The sequence below is a fragment of the Nyctereutes procyonoides genome, unplaced genomic scaffold, assembly GCF_905146905.1.
Source record: "Nyctereutes procyonoides isolate TBG_1078 unplaced genomic scaffold, NYPRO_anot_genome, whole genome shotgun sequence".
NCBI lineage: Eukaryota > Metazoa > Chordata > Mammalia > Carnivora > Canidae > Nyctereutes > Nyctereutes procyonoides.
In genome coordinates, this window is record NW_026575131.1 from 5,794,842 (window position 1) to 5,818,545 (window position 23,704).

Sequence of the window (23,704 nt, forward strand, 5' to 3'; positions counted from 1 at the left end):
AGCAATTATGAAGAAAGCTGCTATAAACATTCACATGCAGGTTTTTGTGTGGACACGAGTTTTCAAATCAGTGTGTAGATACCTAGGAGTGGGGTTGCTGGATCATATGCTAAGCTATATATAACTTTATAGGAAATTTCCAAAATGTCTTCCAAAGTGCCTGAACCACTTTGCATTCTCACCAAAAATAAACGAGAGTTCCATTGCTCCACATCCTCACTAGTATCTGGTGGTGTTAGTTTTTGGACTTGGGCCATTCTAATAGTCACCTTGTGCTATATCGTTGTTCCAATTTGCAATCTCCTAATGACAACAATGATGAACATTTTTTATATGCTTATTTGCTATCTCTGTATCTTCCTCCGTGAGGTGTGCTCTTACTGTTGAGCTTTAAGAGTCTTAAATTTATATATGTTTGGATACAAGTCCCTTACCAGAAATGTGACTTGCAATTATTTACTCCCAGTCTGTGGTTTGTATTGTCATTCTCTAAATAGCATGTTTTGCAGAGCAGTAGGATTTTTTTGTTTGTTTGTTTGTTTTTAAAGATTTTATTTATTTATTCCTGAAAGACACAGACAGAGAGAGAGAGAGAGAGAGAGAGAGACACAGGCAAAGAAGAAACAGACTCTTCACAGGGAGCCCGATGCAGGACTGGATTCCCAGACCCAGGATTATGCCTTGAGCCGAAGGCAGACACTCAACCACTGAGGCACCCAGGTGTCCCATGGTTTTACTTTTAATAAAGTCCCACTTGGTAATTTTCTCTTTTGTAGATCATGGTTTTGGTGTTATATCAAATAACTTATCACTAAACCCAAGCTCATATTGATTTTCCTCCAATATTTTTTTCTAGATGTTTTATACTTTTATATGTAGGCCATGATTAATTTCAGGTTAATTGTTGTGAAAGGTATAAGGTCTGTATCTACATTTATTTTTTGCATGTGGGCACACCATTGTTCCAGTGCCATTTCTTGCAAAGACTATCCTTTCTCCATTGAATTGATTTTGCACCTTTGTCAAAGAACAGTTGACTATATTTATGTGTGTCTATTTCTGGGCTCTCAGTTCTGTTCCATTTGTTCTATTTGTCTGTTCTTTCGCCAATACCATACTCTCTTGACTACTGTAGCTTTATAGCAAGTGTTGAACTTGTGTAGGTAGGATCAGCCTTCTGACTTTGTTGATCTTTAGTACTGTTCTGTTTGAGGTCTTTTGCCTTTCCATACAAATGTTAGAATCAGTTTGCCAATGCCTGTAAAATAGTTTGCTGGGATTTTTATTAGGATTGTTTTGAACCGATAGATCAAATTGGTGAGAATTGACATCTGAACTGATTCTTTTTTCAGCCATGTCCAGTCTACTAATGAGCCCACCAAAATTATTCTTTACTTCTACCATAGTGTTTTTGATTTTAGTGTTTCTTTTTGATTCATTGTTACAAGCCCTTAACAATGTTAATCACATGTATTTTAAATACTCCGTCTGATATTTCCAACATCTGTGTCATATCTGTCTGGTCCTGAGGCTTGCTTTGTCTCTTCAAGCTGTTTTTTTTTTTTTTCTCATTTCTTAGCATGCATTTTGATTTTTTTGCTGTTGAAAGCCAGACATGATGTTTTGGTGAATAGGAACCAAGATAAGTAAGGGTCTAGTGTGGGAATTTATGTTAATTTGGCTAGGAGTTGGGCTTGCTTATTGTTATCTGTAGCTATAGCTGCTAGAGGCTTCAAATTCTTCTAGTGTCTTTGTTTTGATCTTCCCTGTTGACTTTGGGCTTCCCTAGATTCTCCTCCACAGAGAGAATCTGCATCATACAGCTCCTTCAATGATAATCTACTGTTATTATTCTGGTCCCTGTTGTGGCATTGTGAAGGGTGAAAGAAGAGAAGTGATTTATAATCATATGATTTTTAAAAAGATTTTATTTATTTGAGAGAGACAGATGTAGTGAGCAAGGAGGAGACAGAGAAGCAGGCACCCTGCTGAGCAGTGAGCCTGACTTAGGGCTCTATCCCTGAGATCATGACCTGAGCTGAAGGCAGACATTCAATTGACTTATAATTTAATCTCAGTATTTCAGTGCACCTGTGTCCCTGGGCTGTGAGTCTTGTGCATGTTTCTTAGCTTTATTCCTCCACTTTAGAACATCTAGCAAGATCTGTCCTTGCCCTGCTAGGTGGGAGAAATGTCTTTGCCCTAGATGGGATAAGGATTGGTAAAGTCTTTTTCCCTGGAGAGCAGGTGTTTGTTATGGAGAATACTCTGGGTGTATTTCACAGTGGTTACCCTTTGCCTCTTCTTGTCAGAACCAGAAAGAGAGCTCTCTTGGCCCTTCACTCTGAGAATTTAGTGAGATTCCCAGAGGTAAAACTCACAAAAGTATGGGGTACCCCTTAAGACCGTGGCCCTCAAAAGTTTCACACTCTTGTGCTAGTCCACACACAGCCTCTGGCAATTTTTTAAGATTACCATCTAAGGATTCCTATCAGTTTATGACTCCTAGTGGCTTTTGCTCTAGGTAAGCAGATCTCAGCTGTGACTTTTATTATTATTCTGTATGGTAGGAGATACAAGTCTAATTTTATGTTTTTTTCCCAAATGGTGACCCAGTTGCCCTAGCACCATTTATTAAAAAGTCCACAAATATAAAGGAGTAATACAAGGTAGTTTATTTGTAACTTATCTGTATCTTTATTATGGTGGTAGTTACATGATTTTTTAAAAATATTTTATTTATTTATTCATGAGAGACACACAGAGAGAGGCAGAGACACAGGCAGAGGGAGAAGCAGGCTTTCCTGAGGGAGCCTGATGTGGGACTTGATTCCAGGACCCCTGAGCCAAAGGCAGAAGCTCAACCACTGAGTCACCTAGGGGCCCCTAGTTACATGAATCTATACATGGGTTAAATGCATAGAAACCGTGCACACAACTCAACACATGTAAAGTATTATAAAAGCGGAATAAGATGTGTAGTCTAATTACTGGTATTGTACTGATGTCAATCTGGCTTTGCTATTGTACTACAGTTATATAAGATGTAAGCATTGGGAGAAACTGGGTGTATCTAGGGAAGCCCAAGCTGTATTATTTTTCCTGCTTCCTGTGAATCTATAATTTGTATCAAAATAAAGTTTTTAAAAATCCATCTCTGCCATTAAGATTCCTAGATTGAATTTCTTATAGCGCAATTTGTTCAAGTGGCAAAACTAGTCCATTTATATTCATTACGATTACTGATATGGTTGGTGTACCTTTATCCTCACTTATATTCTAGTTTGTGTAATATACCCTACATTTTCTTTGCTATTTCCTGCTTTATTGATCAAATTTTCTTTGTCCCTTCCTTTTTTCCCCTTTGATGGAAGTTGTGCATTCTATTTCACTAGTTTAGGGATTATCTTTAACATTTTAACAGATGAACTTGATTTACTGAAATCCAAATTTAATTTATAAGTTAATTAATAGGGCAGCCCGGGGGGTTCAGCAGTTTAGCACTGCCTTCAGCTCAGGGAGTGATCCTGGGGTCCCGGAATCGAGTCCCGCGTCGGGCTCCCTGCATGGAGCCCGCTTTTCCCTCTGCCTGTGTCTCTGCCTCTCTCTGTGTGTCTCTCATGAATAAATAAATAAAATCTTAAAAAAATAAGTTAATTAATACCTCTACTCACATCCTGAATAATACAAGTATCTTACAATATCTTAACTCCAATATCTTCAGGCTGCTGTGTATCATTGTTTATTATAAATTTGAATTCTACCTTGTATTTATACATCTCAAGTTATGTGCTATTTCAGAGAACACTTTTTGCCCATGTTAGATTTACCCATGTTTACCAATTCTTTTTTTTTTTTTTAAGATTTTATTTATTTATTTATGAGAGACAGGCCCTGGGCTGAAGGCGGCGCTAAACTGCTGAGCCACCCGGGCTGCCCACCAATTTCTTTACAACAATTTCTTCTTTGATTCTTTCCTTCCTTCTGTGTTCAATTTCTTTTTTTCTCTTATATTTTTTTAAGATTTTATTTATTTATTCATGAGATACACACAGAAAACAGAGAGACACAGAGAGAGAGGCAGAGGCAGAGGCAGAGGCAGAGGCAGAGGGAGAAGCAGGCTCCATGCAGGGAAGGGAGCCTGTCATCGCAGGACTCCATCCCAGGTCCCCAGGATCACTGTTTGGGCTGAAGGTGGCGCTAAACCGCTGAGCCACTCAGGCTGCCTTTCTTTTTTTCTTGATATAGGAAATCATGAAGTTTTTTTTCAGCCAAAATCTGGGAATGATAAATGTATTCATTCTGTCTGACAACGTCTTTGCCCTTAAATATTTAGATGGATTTAGAATTCCAAGTTGATAGTTACTTTCTTTCAGCACTTTGAAGATATGATTCATTATTTTTTTGGTTTATATTGTCTCAATTTACATGTCTGCTCTCATTGTAACTAACCTTTCCATTAGTACCTCATGGTCAAATGTTGCTACTCTGACTCCTGCCATCACCTCCACATTCTAATTGGAGTATATATTTTCATTTACAATCTATTGGCCACACACAGGTATTAGAGGACTAGAAAATGTAGTCTTTATTCTGGCAGCCATGTGCCAGGTATTACTCTAGAATAGGGGTCAGAACTGGTTCATTCCTGAACTTTCCACCAACAGGTACCCCATAGGTATCTGAAGATGGGTTTCGTCAACCAATCTTCCTCCTCATATGGGCCCATGGTCAGGGCTTAAAGTGTTGCCTGAGGAGAAGACCCAGGCAGCAGAACCAGCCTCTTTCCCCCAGACACAGCTCTCTGCCCAGAGGTTATTTCTCTTGGTCCTGTGAGGAGGTCAGGCTGCTCCCCCTAGGTCCCACTTCTGTTTGGATCTCAGCAGGGCTCTCTGCCCAGCTCCTGGCATTCCATGTTGTGAGATCCCAGGCCATTTCAGAGGGGACCTGGATGAATTCTTTCACCTTCTATTGCAGAATTAAAAAGAAACACTTACTAGAAATGCCTGGGTGGCTCAGTTGGTCAAATGTCTGCCTTTAGCTCAGGTCATGAGCTCAGAGTCCTGGCATTGAGTCTGGGCTCCCTGCTCAGCAGGGGAGTCTGCTTCTCCCTCAGCCTCGGCACCACCACTTCCTGCTTGTACTCCCCCCACCCCGCCCCGCAAATAAATAAAATCTTTTAAAAAATAAAATAAAAAACACTTATTGCACACTCCCACACACGTTGTCCTGTGGGTAGGTGACTCCTCCATTTGCCCTCTGAAGAAGATGAGGCTCAGAGAGGTTAAGCAATTTGACTAAAGTCACACAACCAGCACCAGGACTCAAATTGAGGTCTTCTAGCTCTCAGTTCTGGCCTATTTATAAGACTAAACATCTTTCTGAGATGGAGAAAGGTGTTTGTGGCTTGAAGAAAACAAGATTGAATTCTTGTTCCCTCACATAATTGAGGAGTAAGTGAGGCAGGCAGGTTTCTGGGAAAGGGTGTCAGACTCCCAACCGTGGGGGGGAAGCCAAGGACCAAAGGGAGTGTTCCTTGGAGTGTTTGCCAGGTAATCAAGCCATCTGCAGGGAATAGGAGGTTATAAAGGCAAGCTGATTAGAGATACAGCTTAGAGCAACTACTTTGGGGGAAGAAAGAGCTAAGTTTGAGTACCCTCTAGCTGTGTGAGCTTGAGGAGGTGACTCAATCTCTGTGCCTCAGTTTCTACATTTATCAAATGGAAATAATAGCACCCACCTTGGGAGGTAAAGATTTTAGTAGAATACCTGGCACATGGCAAGCCTGCACTAAATGGTGGGCTGTTAGTTTTTGCTGTTTTATTATCATGACACCTAGTAGGGGAGACAGACACTAATGTGTGATGGCTGAGGGAAGGATTATGGGGACACAGGAGAGAGGGGTCGGACGTCTGAATCAGGCCTTAAGGAGCCAAGTACATCCTCCAGGCAGACCACCAGGCTGCCATTCCAGACACGCAAGCTTGTACCTCCGCATCCTCAGACTTCATCATTGGCCATCCTGGGCCTGTCCCTCATGCCCACAGGACAGGTGCGTCGTGTGACCTCTGAGCTTGAGCTCAGTCCAGACAGTATTTGCAAGGGAGTCAGTTTCCAGAGTTCTTAGAATTCCGTGGCCGAAGGCACTGTCTCCTCCAGCAGACACAAGCTATTTGCAAACTCTTGGTCTTAGATCTCAAAATGCTCTCAAAGCTTCCTTTTTAAAAATCTTCCTCCCATGGGCAGCCTGGGTGGCTCAGCAGCTTAGCACCGCCTTCAGCCCAGGGCCTAATCCTGGAGACCCAGGATCAAGTCCCACATCGGGCTCCCTGCATGGAGCCTGCTTCTCCCTCTGCCTGTGTCTCTGCCTCTCTCTCCCTCTCTGTGCTTCTCATTAATAAATAAATACAATTAAAAAAAAAAAAACTAAAAATTTTCCTCCCTTCCTCTCTCCCTCCCTTTTCCTTTTCCTTCCTTTTGTCCTTTCTTCCCTTTCTTTCTCCTTTCTGCCTCTCTTCTTTACATTCTTTCTTTCTGTCATAGGGGTTAACAACTCACACTTTTCTATTTACAGAGATTGTTGAACCCCTCCTCGAGAACACGACTCTACTTGAGGGTCAGACAACACCGGGGTGGGTTCACAGTTCACAGCGGGAGGTTCCAGGATGGTGTCTCTCCCTAGCAGTCTCCCAGTATCTAACTGCTGAATGCCTCCACATGGGTTCAAACAAAGACATGGAAGCACAGTCCAGATACTATTGAAGAGCAGCATAGGGACGCCTGGGTGGCTCAGTGGTTGAGTGTCTGCCTTGGGCTCAGGTTGTAATCCAGGAGTCCTGGGATCAAGTCCTGTATCAGGCTCTCTGCAGGGAGCCTGCTTCTCCATCTGCCTATGTCTCTGCCTCTCTCTGTGTCTCTCATGAATAAATAAAATCTTTAAAAATAAAATAAAATAAAAGAACAGGATAACCTCTCTGATGCTGTGGAATGTGGGCCCAGTGACACACTGTATTCTTAAAGACTTTTATGATGGTGACTTCAAACACACACAGTAGAAAGGACTGTATAATGAACTCCCACCTACAAGTCACCCAGCTTCCACTCTTATCAACATTAGCCAATGGTGATTCCTCTCTCCCCCTCCCACATTTTACCCATTGCTGGAATGCTTTAAAGCACACCCCAGACACAGTGTCACATCACTGGTAATCACTTCACTCTGCATCACCAACAGATCACATTGTTTTTACATAACAGATGTGTTATCATCACACCTAACAAAAATAACAATGAATCTTTTATTTTTTTTAATTTTGTTTATTTATTCATAGAGACACACAGAGAGAGGCAGAGGTATAGGCAGAGACACCGGCAGAGGGAGAAGCAGGCCCCCTACAGGAAGCCCGACAGGGGACTAGATCCCGGGCCTCCAGAATCACACCCCAGGCTGCAGGTGGCGCTAAACCGCCGCGCCACTGGGGCTGCCCAAAATAACAATGAATCTTAAGTAATCGAATATTTAATTTGTATTCAAATTTCCCAGATTGTGTCAAAGATGTCCGTTTGCATTTAGTTTCTTAGAAAAGTATATTATCACTCTGCTGCTACAAATAGGGAAACTGAGGCTGCCCTCCCACAAAGTCACAGAGTTAGTAAATAACAGATCTATTTTATGTGGAAGACACTGTCTTAGATTTTTACTCTGTACTGCTGACTCAAAGCTTCAAAAGCCCTAAGAAAGAGAGAGAGGGGGGAATCCCTGGGTGGCTCAGCAGTTGAGCATCTGCCTTCAGCCCAGGGCGTGATCCTGGAGTCCTGGGATCGAGTCCCACATCAGGTTCCCTGCATGGAGCCTACTTCTTCCTCTGCCTATGTCTCTGCCTCTCTCTCTCTCTCTCTCTCTCTCTCTGTCTCTCTGTCTCTCTGTGGCTCTCATGAATAAATAAATAAATAATTTTAAAAATAATAAAAATAAAGAGAGAGTGAAAGGGAAGAGTGAGGGAGGGAAGGAAAGAGAGGAAAAAAGAAGGAAGGAGAAAGAGCAGCCACTGCCATCTGGAAGCTGGCCTGGTGCTCACAGTTGGGCCATGCTATTCTCTGCCAGGACACAAGCAATTTCATGGAATACCAACCTTGTATAAGATCCCTCTGGGGCCATGATAGAGACAAAGCAAGGCCATTTCACAATTGTGTCTCAACCCAGACAAAACAAGGTCCCTGTGCCACCCACAAAATACTAAGCACCCTTCTGTTGGCTAAAATCACTGTGACTGCTACATCTTTATGGATCATAGCTCCCCTCCCTGTAGATGAGATTTATCAAGATGTCTCATCATGGAATTGCCCCACCTTTCTGGCAGCATCCAATCTAGTGAACCCTTCCTACCTTAGGCCCTCCCCTAAACCATCCAGCCAAAGCACCAATTTTATAATGGGTTCTTTCTAGTACCCTCTATGAGGACACCACATGGTTGCCAAAGGCATGTTCTCCCTTGCCTCTGTGAGTAGCAGCAAACCCAACTTGTTTAACTACAGGTGGTTCCAGTAGCCTCTGGCTGGAACCCCAAATGGGGTTCCATTTGACTCTGAATTCTGCAACTGATATTTCCACAAGTTTTGTCTGCCAGACCACCTGTAAGGCAGAGAGACAGGAAATGCATCATATCCCTTTGTAAAAGCTCCAGCTGATGGGGACTGGGTGGCTGAATGGTTGAGCATCTGCCTTCAACTTAGGACAAGATCCCAGGTCTGGGGATTGAGTCCCGCATCTGGCTCCCTGCGAGGAGCCTACTTCTCCCTCTGCCTGTGTCTGCCTCTCTCTGTGTGTCTCTCATGAATAAATAAATAAAATCTTAGAAAAAAGTAAAAAAGCTCCAGCTGAGTGCTGGTCAGAAACTAGCTCCCAGTAGGCCCTCAAGATGAGACCAGATTCACCCCTAACCTCTGTACCGAATCCTGCCATCTTGGGTAGGGTCAGCCCCAGCTGTCCTGTTTCCCTGGAGGCCAGTTTCTGGGGCCCCTGCTCAGAGCAGCAGAGTTCCATTTTGCTTGTGTCCTTTCTATTCTGCAAATGAAGGGCATTGCTCTTTGGCCAGACCTGTGGGGACCCAGGGCCTGAATAAATCCCCATCTGATGGGAAGCTTTATTCATTTCTCTCCCTCCCCTGATTCTCTGACCTGCAGGAAAAACAAACCCTAAGGACTCCACGGCCCATACTCAGCCAGAGGACCCAAGGTCCCAAATCACTTCTCTCCCTTTCTTCTTCTTCTTCTTCTTCTTCTTCTTCTTCTTCTTCTTCTTCTTCTTTTTTAAGATTTTATTTATTTATTCATGACACACACACACACACACACACAGAGGCAGAGACACAGGCAGAGGGAGAAGCAGGCTCCACGCAGGGAGCCCGATGTGGGACCCAAACCCGGGTCTCCAGGATCAGGCCCTGGGCCAAAGGTGGTAATAAACTGCTGAGCAACCCGGGCTGCCCCTCTCCCTTTCTTCTAATGGCACCACAACCCCCCAGGAAAGAGGAGTCCCCTACCCCATCCACGATTGTTACTGATCACTTTTCTCCAAAGGAGTGTTGCTTCTTTCCTTACCTGAGGGCGGAATGTTTATTCCTATGGGATCCATTGAATACACCGGATTTCTCTCTTCCTTCCCTACATAAAGCCAGACTCAGGGCTGAAAGGAAGGTGCTGCCAGGAGTTTGGTAACTGCAGTTCAACCCCAAATCTCATCATTTCATCACTGTGTGACCCAAAGCAAGTTACTTAACCTCTCAGGGCCTTAGCTTCTCCCATGAAGCTCACTACGTAGTAGCTGCTCCAAGGTCAGACCCTTCTCTTGCCTGGAGGAAGGAGTACATTTTCTGAACACAGGGGCCTTTTGGGAGACTGGCTCATCTTCAGGAGCAGACATCCCTCTTCTTTGACTGACAACCTCAACTAGGGCACCAGCCCTAGACTGTGCTGTGAGCACCTGAGATGACAGTGGAGGGAAGAGGGGTGTCTCTTTTTTTTTAATTTTTTATTTATTTATGATAGTCACAGAGAGAGAGAGAGAGAGAGAGAGAGGCAGAGACACAGGCAGAGGGAGAAGCAGGATCCATGCACCGGGAGCCCGACGTGGGATTCGATCCCGGGTCTCCAGGATCGCGCCCTGGGCCAAAGGCAGGCGCCAAACCGCTGCGCCACCCAGGGATCCCGGGTGTCTCTTTTTCTACAAAGTGGTGTGATCACTGGGCTGAGGGTCAGGAGGTCTAGGTTCTAGTCCCACCTCTGCCCCCAAACTCCCTGTGCATTGGTGGTCAGGTCCTTTTAATCTCTGGATCTCAATTTCCTCATCAGTAAAATGTGTTGGAGAATGCTTGTTCAGGGCGTACCTGGGTGGCTTAGTGGATTAAATGTCTTCCTTTGACTCAGGTCATGATCTCAATGTCCTGGGATCCAGCCCCATGTTGGGCTTCCTGCTCAGCGAGGAGCTGGCTTCTCCCTCTCCCGCTCCCCGTGCTTATGTTCACTCTCTCTCTGTCAAATAAATAAATAAAATCTTAAAAAACAAAACAAAACAAAAAAAGAATGCTTGTTCAGTCTGCATCCTTGTTCAGCTAGGTCCTGAGAATTAGAAGAAAGACTGTTTGGCACTTTGAAGGGTAGCACTTGAATTGGGAAAAAACCATGTATCTGACAAAGGATTTGTATCCAGCATATGTAAAGAACTCTTACCACTCAACAGTAAAAATACAAACAATTGAATTAGAAAACGGGCAAAAGACTTGAATAAAAATTTCACCAAAGAGGGTATACACAGAAGAAAATAAGCACACGAAAAGGTGTCCAATGTTATTAACCATTAGGGAAAAGCACAATGAGACTCATCAGAAGGATTCAGATAAAACATGGCAAGAGGGGCACATGGGTGGCTCAGTGGCTTTGGCTTAGGTTGGGATCCTGGGGTCCTGGAATCGAGCCCCACATCAAGCTCCCTGCAGGGAACCTGCTTCTCCCTCTGCCTGTGTCTCTGCCTCTCTCTGTGTCTCTCATGAATAAATAGTTTAAATCTTAAAAACAAAAAACAAAAAAAACACAGCAACAGCATCAAATGCTGGCAAGGATCTGGAGAAACTGAATCACTCATACATGGCAGATGACAATGCAAAATGGTATGGCCACTCTAAAAAAGATTATAGCAATTTCTTAATATACTAAGTGTGTAATTACCATATAACTTAATAACTGCACTCATAGGCATTTATCCCCAGAGGAATGAAAATTTATTTTCATGCAAAAGCCTGTATATGAATGTTTGTAACAGCTTTCTTCATAACAGAACTGGAAACAACCAAGTGTCCTTCGGTGGGTGAATAACTAATGATCTGTGGCACATCTAAGCCATGGAATAGTTTCAGCAATAAAAAGGAATAAGCTATTGATACACATAACGACCTGAATGAATCTAGCAGAGAAGTATGCAGAATGAAAGAAGTTAATCCCCAAAGGTCACATACTATATGGTTCCCTTTATATAACTTTCTTGAAATAATGAAATTACAGAAATGGAAAAGAGATTAGTGGTTGCCAGGGATCAGAGAGGGGGAAAAGTGAGAAAAGTGGGGTGGTTCTCAAAAGGCAGCTTGAGGGATCCTTGTAGTAATAGAAATGTTCTGTTTTTTAACAGTATCAATTACAATATCCCTGTTGTGAAATTGTCCTGTAGTTTTTCAAGTGTTTCCAGTGGGGGAAGCTAGATAAAGGGTAAATGGGATCTCTGTATTATTTCTTAAAACTGTGTGCAATTATCTCAAATAAATAATTATCTCAAGTATATTATAAAAAGTTTAATTAAAAAACAACAACCACAACAACAAACATGGTCAGACCGAGGTAGTTTTTTCTAGAAATCAAAGGGACCATTTTCTGGATCTGTTTGTTCCCCTCAAAGAGATTTCTAGAGACGGTTTGTACTGTCACCCTCCAGTGTTTGTCAGACTGGGTTCCCTGGGGCCCTTGGGTTCTAGTGGGCACTCCAGGGGCTGCCTGCTAGGCCAACAGGGATGCCAAGCAGGTGTTCCCATCAACAGCCCCACAGCCCCTACTTCAACTAGAAAGAAATCCACCCTGGTCTGGTAGTTTGTGTTGAATTTTATTTGTCAAAAGGATATTTCAGCTTAAATGAAAAAAGAGAAAGTTTGAAAGCCACTTAAATTGAGTCCAAATCCTTCATTTTACATTTATCAGAAGGAGCTTGGGTTAACTCCCCATCACCCCCCCAATACCACTCTCTCTTTATTAATTTTTAAAATTTAACTTTAGTCTTCATTCTTTAAAGCAGGCGAAGGGACCCTGGAATCTGAGAGTTAAGAGTGCTGTCAGGGTCACCAGATCCAACCTCTGCCTTCAGGTGAGGCTGGTTTTCATCCTGCTCATTTTACTGGCGAAACAACTGAGGCCCAGAGGCTAGTGTGAATCATGCTTAATCTGGATTTAGGAATATTTTAAACTCCATCTCAAACAGCATCAGCTTCAGCTGTTTCTCAAAGAATATGGAGTTGCAAAGATTCCAGTCTAGGCCAGAGGCTGATTCTTCAAACATGGATTTCAATGACATATAGAGTGGCTTCTAAACCAGAAGTTTATTTTATTTTTTAAATTTTTATTTATTTATGATAGTCACAGAGAGAGAGAGAGAGAGAGAAAGAGAGGCAGAGACATAGGCAGAGGGAGAAGCAGGCTCCATGCACCAGGAGCCCGACATGGGATTCGATCCCGGGTCTCCAGGATCACGCCCTGGGCCAAAGGCAGGCGCCAAACCGCTGTGCCACCCAGGGATCCCTAAACCAGAAGTTTAGGTTGAGGTTTGTGCATGGAAGAGTGGGAAAAGTCCCAGCTTTGAAGTCAGGGAAACCGGGCTTTGAATCCTGACCCAGCCACTCTCTGGTTAGTTATGTGACTCAGAATAAACCATTTCAGTTCTCTGACCCTCCATTTTCTCATCTATGAAATGGGGCCAATGCTCCTCAATTTAGAGGATCCATTTAAAATGTTTCAAGGTGGGGATCCCTGGGTGGCGCAGCGGTTTGGCGCTTGCCTTTGGCCCAGGATGCGATCCTGGAGACCCGGGATTGAATCCCACGTCAGGCTCCCAGTGCATGGAACCTGCTTCTCCCTCTGCCTATGTCTCTGCCTCTCTCTCTCACTGTGTGACTATCATAAATAAATAAAAATTAAAAAAAAATTTAAAATGTTTCAAGGTGATCAAAACAGGCCCGTCCTCACAGACATCCATTTGGTGACTAAGCAAACACTCATGGAGAGAAGCAGGTTTCTGAGTATTCCTAGTAGGAGCACATTCCTTCCCCCCTACGCCTGCATGGCATAACTCTCAGACCTAAGAAGTCACTGGGAAGTTGCCATCTGCTTGAGGGATCCCAGTGGTCTCATCATCGGAATGCTGAGGCATCCTGAAGACTGATTGTGTGTAGGCACTGCTCCGAGCACTTTATACAAATAATGTCACCAGTGATGGGGACTGCCATCTCCCCATGTTTATGGATGTGGAGAGGGAGGCTGAGCTTTCTGTTGCTCCCAGAGTCACGTGCTTTGCTGAGTCAGGTGGGCCCCCCAGCTGGCAGTTCTGGAATGTAGGGAAGCCTGATGCCACGCTCATCTGCTGAGCTGGCTTCCCTGGGGCTGTCAGCTGTGCCCACAGGACGGGGGGAGGTTGCCTTCTGAATCACCACGCCTCCCATGGGCAATGAGTTTACCTCAGGAGGGGGCTGAGCTGGGGCCTCCTTCTGCCTCCAGCTGCCTTGTCTGCAGCCCTGGCGACCTGCCTGTGTCAGAGATAGGAAATGCCCTGAGATTGTGCCTCCATCCTGGGTCAGGTTCATACCACCTCGTGTTACAGGTGAGGCAGGAAGTAAACTCTTCATTTGCTCAGAGAGAAGAATCTTCCTCTGGGATTAGAAAGCAAACAGAAGGTGAAGACCCCGTTTTTTTTTGAGCACTTACCATGTGCCAGTCATTGAAAACTTTAAATGATACAAAGTATTCTTCAGTCCAGTGATTCTTTTTTTCTTTTTAAAGATTTTATTTATTTATTCATGAGAGACACAGAGGGAGGCAGAGACATAGGCAGAGGGAGAAGCAGGCTCCCTCTGGGGAGCTTGATGTAGGATTCAATCCCAGGATCCTGGGATCACACCCTGAGCCAAAGGCACTCAACCACTGAGCCACCCAAGTGCCCCTAGTCCAGTGGTTCTTTTTATTTTTTTTTAAGATTATTTATTTATTTATTCATGAAAGACAGAGAAAGAGAGAGAGACAGAGACACAGGCTGAGAGAGAAGCAGGCTCCCCATAGGGAGCCCAATGCAGAACTTGATCCCAGGTCCCCGGGATCATGCCCTGAGCCAAAGGCAGACCCTCAACCACTGAGCCACCCAGGTGACCCTTGTTTTTTGTTTTTTAAAGATCATTTATTTATTGATTGAGAGAGCATGAGCTGGGGGGAGGGGTAGAGGCAGAAGTAGACTCCCCACTCAGCAGGGAGGCTGATGCAGGACTCTATGGCAGGACCCGGGATCATGACCTGAGCCAAAGATAGACACTCAACCGACTGAGCCACCCAGGAGCCCAGGGACCACATTTTGAAAGTAACTAATCAGTTCAACTTCCTTTCCCCTGCTTAATGGTGGTCTTCAACTTTCTTCTTACATACTTCCGGGGATGGAAGATCCATTGTCTATTCTATCAACCTATTTCATTTCTGGGTAGTTCTTACTGTAAAGACAGGAATTTTTGTGTGTGTGCTTGTGTTGAGATGAAAACTAACTCTGTGTCTCTCCCCTGCAGCCCATTCTTTCTGCCTCTGGACTACATGGTCTCATCAGACAGGAGCAGCTGGAAGGCAGAGGAGACCTATAACTAGACTGAGGGTCTCCCTTACTCTCACAGTCCATCAACCTAGCCCCGCCTGTTCTACCTTCTAAATCAGGGCTGTCCAATAGGAATATATTGTGAGTTCTATGTACCTACAAAAATTTTTAAATTTTCCAGTAACTACATCAAAAATAGCAAAAAGAAGTAGGTGGAACTATTTTTTTGGAACTAATTTTAATAACATATTTTCTTTAACCTAGTACATCCAAAATATCAACGTAACAGGTAACTAATATAAAAATTATTAGTGAACTATTATATATTCTGGTTTTTCATAGCAAGTCTTGGAAATCCAGTGTGTGTGTTACACTTAAAGCACATCTCAATTTTGACCAGCCACATTTTAAGGGCTCCATAGCCATACGTGGCTGGTGGCTACTGTTTGGGACAGTGCAGTGACCCTGTCCCTGGTCCTTATCTCTCCTGTTATGGCTCGTGCTCACCTGGATGCCTGCCCCTCACAGCTTCACCAATCTATAACACAGCAGCCACCTAGTTGTCTAAAATGTAGATTTGATCATATTCCTCTTTTATGGCTCCCCATCACTCTCAGGATAACATCCAGTCTCCTTGGTCTAGCTCTCCAGGCCCTGCCTCTAGATGCTTTCTGTTCTCCCCTCCTCCAGCCCCTGACTCTCCTGCTGTTCTGAGTTATTTCCAGATCCTCAATACAAGCAGTGCCTCTTCCCTCTAAGCCTTTGCACACGTGGTTCCCTCTGCCTGGAATGCCCTTGCCTTACTTCTTGGGCTTCCCTTTCAGATCATTCATTCAACAAAATTTATTGAGCACCTACCATGTGTCAGACACCGTCCCTAGGTCCTGAAGCAAACAATACATAATGGGGAAATGCACATAACAAAAAACATATAGTATGTAAGATGGCGATCGATAAAGCAGGATGATGGGGAAAGGTGGTGCCACCCCTACTTTGTACAGGGTGGTCAGGAAGGCCTCTCAGAGAAGGTGACATTTGAATCGAGACTTGAAGAAGTGAGGAAAGGAGCCAGGTGGCTATTTGGGAAAAAGCATTCTAGGCAGAGGGAACAGCCAGTGCAAAGGCCCTGAGGGTGGAACCTAACTAGAGTGTTGGGGCATGTTCCTGGTCGTAGAGGGGCAGAGCGAGAAAGGGAGTCATTGAAATTCAGGCAGGTCATAGAGAACAAAAGGTGGGTCCCAGATGGTAGACTGCTCTGTAAGAACTTGAGTTTTATCCTGAGTGAGGTGGGAGCCCTGGAAGAGTGCTGAGCAGAGGAGGAACATGAGCTGACTTAGGTTTGTTTTTTTTTTTTTAAGATTTTATTTATTTATTCATTAGAGAGAGAGAGAGAGGCAGAGACACAGGCAGAGGGAGAAGCAGGCTCCATGCAGGGAGTCTGATGTGGGACTGGATCCTGGGACTCCAGGATCATGCCCTGGGCCAAAGGCAGGTGCTAAACCACTGAGCCCCACTGAGTCAGGGATCCCCACTGACTTAGGTTCTAACTGGATCCCTCTGGTTGCCATGATTAGGACAGTTACTAGGCTGAGGGCAGAAGCAGACTAGTGATCATATTGGCTGGACCAGGGTGGTTGCCATGGAAGTGGAGACAAGAGGTTGGCTTTGGGATATGTTGAAGGTGGGGCCAACAGGGTTTTCCAGATATGCCAGATACAGAGTATGAGAGCGCAGAGTCAGGGATGACTGAGATTTTGGCCTGAGCTTAAGATGCAAATGACTCTTCCAGGAAGCCCTCCTGGGAACCCACAGCTCCCTGGGCCTTGCCCTGTTGGGGCCTGTCATGGCCTGTCTCTAGCTGGCCTGGGTGCTCCCCAGGACAGTGTAGGACTTGTTTACTGTCCTACTTCCAAATTGATCAGTAAGCAGCAGAGGCAGGCTGAGCTGGGGTTATTCTTGGGCTCACTGTAGGTCAGTCCCCCCCACACACCCCCTTGGGACCTGTGTTTTTCCTGTCTCCACAAGGCAATGGATATTCTAGCCTTTGCCCAGTTTCCTCACCAGGAGAGGGCACCGCCAGTCCCATTCACAGGAGTCCCCCAGTCCTCTGAGCCCTGGGGCCTCCCGTCCTGCTGCCTGCCCGGCTCACCCCTTGGGAAAGCACTGGGTTGGCCCACACGGCTGGGTCCTGAGTCAGACTCACCAACGAGGTGGGAATCTGGAACACACCCCACCTTCTCTGTGCCCAGAGCGTGGCCCAGCCGAGGGCGCTGCGACTACCCCCTCCATCGCTCCCTCCTGAGTCAGCAGTCATGGCCCTGCCCAGGGCGCGGGTCTGAGGGTTTAGCCGCCCCATCTGCGGTGCCTGGGGTGTCAGGAGGAAGACTCCAGTCAGACAGGAAGGCCTGGGGCCGATAGCACCAGCAGGAAGGAATGCCACCCGGGTGAGCGAGGGGGGCCCCGGGCAACTCACGCGCCGCCCCTCCCGGTCACGGGGGCGTGGCCTGGCCGCGGCCGCGCTCTTCCCTGCCCGCCTGGCATCTGCTCTGCGCACACGGCTCCGCGGGCGGCCCACACCGGCCTCCGGACCACAGGTAATGGGACGTGCCGGGTGAGGGGCGAGTGGAGTGCTGATCTTTAGGAGGACAGGCTCTTCCACCGGCCTGACATTTTGGGGTTCCTCGGTGGGCCTGGATTGGATCCCAGCTCTGCGCCTACCTAGCTGGCTGAGCACCTGCCTCCTCCTCTAGAAGTATCGGGGGAGGATGACAAATATGCACCTCCCTGGGGTGCCTTGAGGCTGCGGCCAGGCCAGGTCCTGCCACAGCAGGTGACCCAACTCCTGTTTCTGTCGCTGACCTGCTGCAGGACCTTCAGAAAAAACCTTTGATGGCTCAGTTTCCCCTTTTGTAAAATGAAGAGCCAAACTAGGGCTCTGAAGGCTTCGCCCACTCTGCCTTTGTGGAACCAAACGCTTGGGAAGACGAAGGTGTTTCCCGTCAAAACGTCCCAGTCTCTGTGCTTGACCAACAAGCGAAGGCGCTGCCTTCCCGGCCCCTCCGAAGGCGCCCTCCTGCCCGGCCTGGTGGGCTGGAGAGGATGAGGAAGCCAGCCGTCTCCTCAGCTTTGGGCTCAAAGGCACTTTTGGGGAGAAAATGCTGAAGAGGCAGAGCCAGGCCTTGGGGGAGGGGAGCCCCACCCCTCCCTGTCCCGCTCCCACCCCCCCACCTGCATCAGGAGCCCCACCCCACCCCCACCCCGCGCTCCGAGGGGGCATCCCAACCCCTCTCCTCTCAATTGGCCTTCAGGCCTCCAGCCAATCCGATTTCTTTTTAAGGGGGGTAAGAAAGATGATAGGCACGTGCTGGTTATTTTATACTGCTTTGTTTAGAAACTGCCAGAAAACTGTTGAGTCAGGAGTGCGTGTTGGTGGGGAGTTGCGGTGAGGGAAGTGTGCGGTGTTTTGTTTTGGGTCCAAACCAAACAGATCTATAAGTAATGGGATCCCTCTTGTCTCTGAAACTCGTGGAACTGGGGCCGGCGTAGCCCTCTAAAACGCCCGGGTACCTGTGCTCTCAAATCCTCTCCAGGCCACTGTAAAAGAGCGCTCTCTCTCCCGCATGGGCTCCACCCTGGGGATGTGCTGGGCATCCTGTTGCCAGAGGCCTCACTCCACTTTCATAGAAACCTTATGGGGGGTAGGGGGGAAGGCCTCATTCTTTTTTTTTTTTTCAGTAACAACTTTATTGAGATCTCATTCACATGCCATCAGATTCACACTTTTAAAGTGTCCAAGTCAGTGTTTTTTACTAACTCTATATTCACAGAGTGGTACAACCATTACCACTATCTAATTTAGAATTTTTGTCAAGCCCAAATAAACCCCAGACCCTTTAGCAGTCACCCTGCATTTCCTCCTTCCCCTGGCAACCACTAACCTACTTTGTGGATTTTATCTGTAAGGATTTGCTTATTCTGGACATTTTATATAAATGGGATTATATCATACTTTTGGCTGGCTTATTTCACTTAGCATCATGCTTTCAAGGTTTACCCATGTTGTAGTCTGTTATCAGCATTTCTTCCCTCTTTCTGGCTGAATGGTGTTGTACGATTGTATCATATTTTGTTTATTCATTCATCAGCTTGGGTTGTTTCCACTTTGTGGCCATTATGAATAAAGCGGCCAAGGACATTGGTGTATGAATTTTTGTGTGGACATAGGTCTTCACTTCTTTTGAGTGTATACCTAGGAGTGAACTTGCAGGGTCATATGGTGAATCTACGTTTGACATTTTGAGAAATCACTAAACTTTCCCAAAGTGGCTGTATCATTCTACAATCCCACCAGTTGTGCATGAAGGCTTGAAATTTTCCACATCCTTGTCTGCCCTTGTTATTATCTGGATTTCTTATTGTAGCCATCCTAGAGGGTATGAAATGGTATTTCATTGCAGTTTTGTTTTGTTTTTCAAGTTTTATTTATTTAAGTAATCTCTACACCCAACATAGGGCTCAAACTCATAACCCCAAGATTAAGACTCATATGCTCTTCCAACTGAGGCAGCCAGGTGCCCTCTCATTGTGGTTTTGATTTGTATTTCTCTTAATAAAAAGATGTTGAACATCATTCCAAGTGCTACTGCCCATTTCTTCAGAGAAATGTCTGTTCAAATTCTTTGACCATTTTAAAAGTAGGTTGTCATTTTATTGTTGAGTTGCAGGCATGCGTTTTTTTCCAGGGGAGGATTCTGAGGCTCTGAGAATGAATGTAGCTGCCATGCAATGATCTCAGTCTGTGGAGGATAGCGGTGGGAACTGAATCCAGGTCTGTCTGACATTAAAGACCGAGCAATCTCCTTCTCTTAAACTGGATGCCTCTTTTCTGGTTTTTGCTGTTGTCAATTGCATATGTGTTGGTGGGGAGGGAGGGAGAGAGAGAGACCAGAGAAAAAGATGGAAAAGAGAGAGGAGACAGACAGAGAAACTTAGATGACAGAATGAGAAAGGAGGCTGGACTGGCTCTGGCTGTTTAAATAGGCACCCACCTTGGAGAGTCAGAGCTGGGGAAAACCTTTTAAGAGCTTTTGGTTTCAAAAAAAAAAAAAAGAGCTTTTGGTTTCTTTCCATTAATCTCCAAATGTTGTGGGGGGAGAGGCTCAACAATTTTTATTGGGGGGCACACTCCCCCCTAGTTTTTCTTAGTTCCTAAATCTGAAACAAATCTGATTCAGCCCCAAAACCCAAACAGGGACCAGCATCCCAGCATCCTCTAGTATCTAACTGGGTCTAAGGATCTGGAGTAATGGTTGTCACACTTTTTTTTTTTTTAATTTTTTTAGAGAGAGGAAGAGAGAGAGCTAGAAAACTGGGCAGGGAAGGGAGTGGTGCAGAGGGAAAGGGATAGAGATAATCCTAAGTGGGTTCCATAACCAGCATGCAGAGCCTGACACAGGGCTCTGCCCCACGACCCTGAGATCACAGCTTGCACCAAAATCAAGAGTCAGACACCCAGGCAACTGAACTACCCAGGTGCTCCTGCCACACTTTTTTTTTTTTAAATTTTAAAGATTTTATTTATTTATTCATGAGAGACAGAGAAAGAGGCAGGGACCTAGGCAGAGGGAGAGGCAGGCTCCCCGCAGGAAGCCTGAGGCAGACCAGACCGATTCTGGGACTCCACGATCCTGACCTGAGTCAAAGGCAGGTGCTCAACCACTGAGCCACCCAGGCACCCCTCCTGCCACACTTTTTGATTGTACATGCTTCTCAAGAAAAATGGTTTAGGGACATCTGGGTGGCTCAGTCAGTTAAGTATCTGCCTTTGGCTCAGGTCATGATCCCGGGGTGTCCTGGGATCGAGTCCTGCATTGAGCTTCCTGTTCAGTGGGGAATCTTCTTCTCCATCTGCCTCTCCCCACCGCTTGTGTGCTGTGCTCTCTCTCTCTCTCTCTCTCTCTCTCTCTCTCTCCCTCTCCCACCCCTCTCTCAAATAAATAAATAAAATCTTTTTAAAAAAAGAAAAATGCTTTAGGCACCCCCAACAGATGCATATTTATAGATTTAGAAATGATATACAAATACTGTGATGATTAGCTAATGTCCAAAGGTCCAATATACACTCAGTGTGAATTTAATCACCAACAACAGTGGATGGAAGTCCACCTTGCCAGTAGTTCTATTATTATTTCAGTAAGCCATACCGTGTGTATGAGATCCCATTCATCATTGTTTTCAGCATAGTAAGGTGGCTGATGATGGCCTCGAGTGGGGAGCACTTTTGTCTGTCCAGCACTTTTCCTGCTGCTCGCTTGCACTCTCTGGATTAGAGTTATCTACATCCGTGGTTCTTTGCAGGGACTCTTTGAAGCCACTCATACACTCTGCAGGAGCTGATTCAGTTAAAACGCATTGTTCAATGCTCAGATCCACCCAACCTGGCACCAGGGTGCCGCAATACATTGCAGTAGGCTGACCATAGAGAAATGAAAGACAGGACCACAGCAGACCTGTCTGTTGTGGAGCTTCCCCTTGGCCTTGGGAACCCCACTTAGTAGGCATGACATTCAGTGCCTGAGTGCACATCAGGGTTGAACTAGATACTGTTAGTGATTTTTAGTTAAAAGTTAAGTAGGAATATGGGACGCCTGGGTGGCTCAGTGGTTGAGCGTCTGCCTTTGGCTCAGGGCATGGTCCCGGTCCTGGGATTGAATCTCACATCCCTGCAGGGAGCCCAACATGGGACTCCATCCCTGCACTCTGAGATCAGGCCCCAAGCTGAAGGCAGACACCCAAACACTGAGCCACCCAGGCATCCTGGGGTCCCGGGATCAAGTCCCATATTGGGCTCCTTGCAGGGAGCCTCCTTCTCCCTCTGCCTATGGCTCTGCCTCTGTGTGTGTGTGTGTCTCTCATGAATAAATAAATAAAATCTTTTTTTAAAAAGGAATTTTATAAAATTATTTTATATCTTGAGCTGGAATCTGCCCTGGTGACATCCCGAGGTCCTGACCTCTGGAGCTCAATAGCCCTATCTAGTCCCTCTGTCCTGCAGGAAGCCCTGTGAACACTTGGGGATGGTGACCAGGTCTGTCCATGCAATGCTTATCCTTACCTAGGCTTAGTGCCCTACTCCTCCAGACATTTCTCTTGGGTTTGATCTTAATATCCCACATGTCCCCTGGATTATCTCTGTCCAGACTCTATTCTGTTCAGAACCCAGGATTGAACCTAGGTTGGGAGATGGTGAGATATGGATCACCTTCTTCACTACATACTGTCCTTCTGTTGATACGACCTAAAACTGTTAGCTTTGCTCTGTAGCTTTATCACCTTGTTGGCTCATATTACACTTTAACAAACATTGCTTATGCACCTACCATGTGCTAGACACCAAGTTAGATGATTGTGCTGACATTTATTTACCTTTCAGAGGGTCTTTTAGAACTCCTAGGTCTTTCTGTATGAACAGCCTTCAACCAATCCTCTCTCAGCACAGACTTGATTTTGTCCCTTTTTAGTTCAGCCTAGGTGCCACCCTGCACTGCTCAGAGGCAACCTCAGGCCCTGGCTACTTTGTGGGGTGTCCTGTGGCCAAAAGGGTCATATACATTCATAACAGGTCCATCTGGTGTGTGGTCAGCTGGCTAGGCAGTGTGGGTTGTTATCTCACCATTAAACTGCCTGGATGGACTGGGGATAAGATGGTGGAGGAGGTGGAAACTGAAGCATCTTCCTTCTTTCCCTCTGTGAGGTTCCCCTCACGCTTGACTTCATTTTTTTTTAATTTATTTATGATAGTCACACAGAGAGAGAGAGAGAGAGAGAGAGAGAGAGGCAGAGACACAGGCAGAGGGAGAAGCAGGCTCCATGCACTGGGAGCCCGATGTGGAATTCGATCCCAGGTCTCCAGGATTGCGCCCTGGGCCAAAGGCAGGCGCCAAACCGCTGCGCCACCCAGGGATCCCTCACGCTTGACTTCAGACTCCGATCTGAGTTCATATCTAGACGTCTTGCTGTGTGACCCTGGGCAAGTCCCTTTCCCTTTCTGGGCCTCAGTTTTGGTCTCCTGGCTACAACTCTGTGGACCTGTAGCTTGGAGAAAGGGAGAGGTCGCCAAACCTGGGGAGCTGAGGTGGGGGTGGGGTGGGGTGAGCATGGGGCAGGAAAGGGGAGAGTGTGGAAGAAGAAGGGGTATGAACAAGTAGTATAAAGTGAAGAGGGAGCTGCTAAAGAAACTCTGTTAGGCTAGCATGTCTCTAAGCTCTTAATTTCAGTACTTTATGACTTGTTTTTATGACTATGAAGCACTTTGTCTAAGCCAGGGGCTAGAATGTAAGAGAGAGCAAGAAAAACACGATTCCTATTCCCAGGGAGCTCAGAAGTAAAGTCCTTTTAATTTCAATCTTCACAGCAACCCTGCAAGACAATGACACTGATCCCTATTTTACAGACAAGGAAACTGAGTCTCAGAGAAGTGATTTACTTAAATTCGTGAAGCTGAGAAGTAAAGTGATAAAGCATGAATTCAAAAGGCTCTGTCAGCCCCCATTGAAGCAGTGACTTAATCAAGATACCTCTCAGTATGGGATCCCTGGGTGGCTCAGCGGTTTAGCACCTGCCTTCGGCACAGAGTGTGATCCTGGAGACCCGGGATCCAGTCCTGCATCAGGCTCCCTGCATGGAGCCTGTTTCTCCCTCTGCCTGTGTCTGCCTCACTCTGTCTCTCATGAATAAATAAATAAAATCTTTTTTTTTAATTTTTATTTTTTTTAAATCTTAAAAAAAAAAAACATACCTCTCAGTATAACGTTCTGGCAAAAGGGC

General features: G+C 45.7%; 1 protein-coding gene across 2 annotated transcripts in view; it reads left to right on the forward strand.

The window, feature by feature from the left end:
• The first annotated feature begins 17,169 nt into the window (after positions 1-17,169).
• The window catches only part of TMEM40 (transmembrane protein 40), a 32,943-nt gene continuing 26,408 nt past the window's right edge, over positions 17,170-23,704 (forward strand). The window contains exon 1 of one of the 2 annotated variants that reach the window (XM_055343835.1): positions 17,170-17,472. The gene's annotated coding sequence lies outside the window, so the exon portion shown is untranslated. The remainder of the gene's footprint in view (positions 17,473-23,704) is intronic. The other variant, XM_055343834.1, reaches the window with a different exon arrangement.